This window comes from Manis pentadactyla, chromosome 2 (assembly GCF_030020395.1).
Source record: "Manis pentadactyla isolate mManPen7 chromosome 2, mManPen7.hap1, whole genome shotgun sequence".
NCBI classification, from domain to species: Eukaryota; Metazoa; Chordata; class Mammalia; order Pholidota; family Manidae; genus Manis; species Manis pentadactyla.
In genome coordinates this window covers 165,811,531-165,816,765 of record NC_080020.1, presented here as the reverse complement: position 1 = coordinate 165,816,765, position 5,235 = coordinate 165,811,531, and the positions used below count along the sequence as shown (strand labels likewise).

Here is a 5,235-nt window from a genome sequence, read left to right as displayed (position 1 = left end):
ATAACTAACTCTAGCTTTTCTTTTCTATTAATATTAGTCTAGTATATCTGTATTCATGATTTACTTTTAATTTATATATGTCTTCATATTTAAATTGGGTTTCTTATAAACAATAAATAGATGGGTCTTATTTTTTTATTAACTCTGACACTTTTAATTGACATGTTTAGGCCATTGACATTCCAACTGATTGTTGATATAATTGGATTAATTTCTACTATAATTGTTACTATTAACTACTAATTGCCCTGTTTTTATTCCTATTTTTGTCTTCCATTCTTTTTTTGCCCTTTGTGGTTATAAGTGAGCATTCTATATGATCCCATTTTCTTTCCTCTCTTAGCATAACAGTCAGACCTGTTTTTTGTTTGTTTTTGGACAGGAAGTAGACTTTATTGGTAAGGATGGCCTTTATGAGTTCATGGCCCACTATTTGTCTAGGGACCATGATTAGAAGTATGTTTAACCTCACAGCCATCTCCGATAAGCCACTTTTCAGCTACCATGTCTTCAAATCCATCCACATTAAACTTGGTAAAGCCACCCTTCTTGGGCATATGGACCTTCAGAGTGTTAGGTAACTTGACACTGTATAAGGCCTCAGTCATATGCTTTTTGTCTGTAGCTTGGTGCAGATGGACCTGATGACTTAGCCTGTGTATCATGGCCACTGTGCCCAGGGGCCAAAATTACATACCTGTCCAGAAACTAGAATGGGGACAGCTTGAGGGTCACTGGAAATAGCTGTTTCAATGTCCCTTAGGGCACCCTTTATATAAGCAACAGTCTGCATACACTACCAAGGAGACTGCTGTTTGCAGCCATTGCATACCAGGCCCCACAGAGAAAACAGCATCATCAGCTTAAATGGCCACTGTTTTTACTTTTTTTAGTGCTTGTCCTGGAGTCTGCAATATACATTTACAGCTGATCCAAATTGATTTTCAAATAACACTGTGTACATAATGGGCAGTGTATCTTATAATAAAGTAATCCTAATTCCTCCTTCCCATTTCTTGTATCACCACTGTCATTAATATTTCACTTATACATAAGAAAATATACATATAAAATATACATAGGCATATAATCACATAAATTATTGACAGTAAATTTAACAAACTGTTAACTGATCAAAGAATAATAAGAAAAATAAACACTTCTATTTTATAAAACTATTCTTTGATGCTATTTCTTTATATTCATCTGAGTTTCTCACCTATATTATTTTCCTTCTCTCCAAAGAAATTCCTTTAACATTTCTTGCAGCACAGGTCTACTGGCAACAAATTCCCTGTTTTATGTTGTGTGAGAACATCTTTGTTTCTCCACTTTTGAAAGCTAGTTTCATATAGCATTCTGTTTTGGTAGTTGTTTTCATTTTTGTGTTTTCTCCCAGTACTTTAATTATTTCACTCCACTTTCTTCTTGCTCCTGGTTTTTTGAGGAAAAGTTGGGTTCAATTCTTGTATTTGTTCTCTTGGTAAGGTGTTGATTTTTCCCCTCTGGTGACTTTCAGGATATTTCAATATATTTGACTTTTTGTCATTTGAAAATGGTATGCCCAGGGGGGATTTTTTTTGGCCTTTATCTGCTTGGTGTTCTATAAGCTTCTTGGAATCAGTGGTTTTGTGTTCGATATTAATTCAAGGATATTCGCAGGCATTATTACATCACACTTTTCTTCTGTTCTTTTCTCTTTTTCTTCCCCTTCTGGTACTCTGATTATGCATATGTTACACATTTTGTGCTTGTCTCACAGTCTTTGGATAATCTGTTCTGTTTTTTCCAGTCTTGTTCACTTGGCTTTTTGCTTTCATGGTTCTATTGATACCTCCTCTAGCTCAGAGATTCTTTCCTCAGCCACATTCTTTTTACTAAAAAGCCCATCAAAGGCATTCTCATGGTTGTCTTAAATTTTTGGTGTGATAATTCCAACATCTGTGCTGTGTCTGATTCTGATGCTTGCTATGTCTCTTCAAAGTGTGTGTTATTTTTTTTTTTTTTTTACCTTTTGGTATGCCTGGTGAATTTTTTCTTGGTAGTGGGATGTAATGTACTGGATAAAGGAATTGCTATAAATTGGCCTTTATAATATGGTGTGAGAAGAGGTGGGAAAGGAAGCATCCTATGATTAGGTCTGTGGATAAAATGAGAGTTCCTGTGGCCAGGATTCTCACCTGGCCCTGGTTGACTAGCTCACTGCACAGCTGTGGGCAATACATGGCTGTTGACTCTATATAAAGAGCTCCACCCGGTGCTCGGTGGCCGGGCTGCAAGGCTGCAGGAGAGCAGAGCAGAGGCTGGAGTGGTGGCAGTGCCAAGGACAGAGGCCCAGAGGATGGCTGTGCAGACAGAGGGGCCCAGAGGCAGAGACAGGCTTCTGCATGCAGACTCACTCTGAGTGAACGGGATTCTAGTGACTGACCTGCCACCTGGAAATAAAGTTGGCTATAACCCTTTCATCCCAAGAACATTTTGCTGTCAATTTCTTTGGTCACATTGAATCCATAGCGAACTTGCCCAGGGCTTAAACCATTGGCAAGACAAGGTCTCAGTGTTTCAGTGAGCTTTTGAAACCAAAAAATGACAATGGGAAGTTCTTGGGGTGAAAGGGTTTACACCCAACTTTATTCCCATGGTGGCAGGTCAAGTGCTGGAATCCCGTCCACCTCAGAGAAAGTCTGCATGCAGCCAGCTGGTCTCTGCCGCTGGGCCTCTCTGCCCCAGCAGCTGTATCAGTCTCTGTCCTCGGTGCTGCCACCACTCCAGCCTCTGCTCTCCTGCAGCCATGCAGCCCAGAACATTGGGTGGAGCTCCTTACACAGAGTCAATAATTACATATTGCCCACACCTGTGCAGTGGGCAAGCTGACCAGGGTCAGGTGAGAATCCTGGCCACAGGAAGCTTCATTTACTCTACAGACAGGATGGCTGTAGTTGGGCAGGAGTTTGGTATTTTCCCTTTTGATGGGCCAGTTAGGTGTGATAACACCCCAGGAAGTTATGCTCTGGTTAATCAGTTTCCCCTAAAGCTGGGCCTTGTTAAGAACAGAGGGCTCTTTGGTATTGCAAAATGGCTCCTTTTCCCTCCAGCCCTGCCAGGAGCCTAAGGGGATTTTCCCCTAGATTTTTACTATGAGAACCTGGTTAAGCTTCTTGAGGTCAGTCTCACAAAATTGTGGGGTCCCCCACGACCGGGTGTCCTGGAGGTTTTAACTCACAGACTTGTCCCTAACGAGCCTCCCGCAATTCATCAGTTGCAGTTCAGGTTCTCCTGTTCCAGCGCGGCTTCCTGCACGTTGGCTCCGGTAAGCCACGGCTCCTCATATTCTCCTGTCTGTTTCTCCAGTCTTTAGGGCAGTGTTTTGCCCTGTGTCCTCCCATCTTAACCATCCAAGAAGAGCTGATCCTTCTGTCTGTTCAGTTTTGTACTTGTAAGTATGGAGGGCTGACTTCCAAGCTCCACACATGTGGAACTGGAAAGCAGATCCCATCTTTTTTTTATATAACAAACTTTTTCTTTGAGAATAGTTCGACATTTATACAAAAGCTACAAAGTATTACAGAGTTCCCATGTATACCATACCAATTTCTTCAATATTAACATTTTATATCAATATGATATATTTGTCACAATATTAATCCAGATATAAGGTGTGCTCTTATTTTGTTTTCTTTTTCTCTTCCATCCACCTTCCTTTCTTTCCTTTCTTGAATCTAAGACTTTCATTTTTGGGTCATTTCTTCATTTTCAAGTACATTGCTCAGCAGTTCCTTCAGTTTGTTTGTTCTGGATTGCAATATTGTTAGCCTTTGTTTATATTTAAATGATTTTATTTTTATATTGATTCTGAAAATATATATATATATAAATACAGATTTTACTCATTGCCTTGCACAACCATTTTTACATATATAGTTTTTCCTCTTTTTTTTTACTATTATGTACTTAGTTGAATACCATATTGAGTAATTTTATAGCATGCATTGTTCTGTAGTGTATCTGAAATATTTTATTTTAGAGGACTTTAAGGTAAAGATTTTTTAAAATTACCCAAACATGTTGTGAAAGAAATGATTTTTCACTCCTTCTGAGACTAGAACCAAGGCATCTACAAAGAAGAAAACTCAGAAAAGCATCCTATTTCTGCTCCTTCATAATTTAATATTATAGACATACACAATAATGACTATGATAATTTGGGAACAAAACACGTAGACCTATGAACTCTCTACACAACCACAAAGCCAGCTCAGGGGGTCTTGATCCATACTACTCCCTTCCCTTCTACTCATATCCTATTGACTCTGACATTCCAATTGCAGTACACTAAATCTTTGTCCAAATGTTTTAAGGACTTTTTGAAAAGACAAAGCTCTGTATTTCTTGGACTGAGTTTGATGTACCACTATGATTTATATTGAGTTATGAGTTAATGTTTAACAATGTTAAGTTTAGATTTATGTATTTTGTCATTCTGATTGGGTAAAGAAAATAGAATTGGAGTGATTATAAAGGCAGGAAATCAGTTCAGGCGAAAGATGAATCCTTGAGAAAGGACACTGATTGTTGTGCCATATTTTAAATTTATGTTCAAGAAAGAATTGTTAGAATTTACACCAGTGCAGGTGACTTGAGTGAGATGCTAAAAAAAGGACAAAGCAAATAAGTCTAAATCAAGCGTTTTGTTGAATGTTTTTATTATGGTGCCATTTAATGAGACAATAAAGAAGGTGTATGTATTGAAACAATGTTATTGGCATCTTTTCAGGCATTCAGATTGCAATATGCCTCTGTTCAGCAGGTATCCAAATACATTAATCTGTCCCTTGTATGATGTATGAACAGAAGACAGATTTAAGCATAATCAGCTATGGTTGGTTCTTGATGAGATTACCCATGAATAGTAGATAGGGTCCTTCTACTTTCTCAGAAAAGATAACTTAATATATGCTGCAGTTAGTCTAATTTTTGATAATGTGTTTTTTTACTATCAGATACATTTCTCTACCAATATATCAACTATCAATGTATCTATCTGTAAGTTCTTCCTAGATAGAATTTATGAATAGCAGTCATCAAAGTAAAATCTAAATTGAAGATGGCAGTCCTATTTTTTCTTGCACAATATCCATTTGTCAATAACCTGTTGTTATATGACATGGGAGACACCCTAATTTAGAAAACAATTGCAAGAGATTATTAAAATTCTCAATAAAAATCAGTTGTAAA

At 37.8% G+C, this 5,235-nt stretch overlaps 1 non-coding gene across 1 annotated transcript; it reads right to left on the bottom strand.

The window, feature by feature from the left end:
* Positions 1-742: 742 nt before the first annotated feature.
* Positions 743-877, bottom strand: LOC118935103 (small nucleolar RNA SNORA70). The gene has a single exon (XR_005033681.1). It is a non-coding gene; the product is annotated as a small nucleolar RNA SNORA70 (small nucleolar RNA).
* Positions 878-5,235: the final 4,358 nt, after the last annotated feature.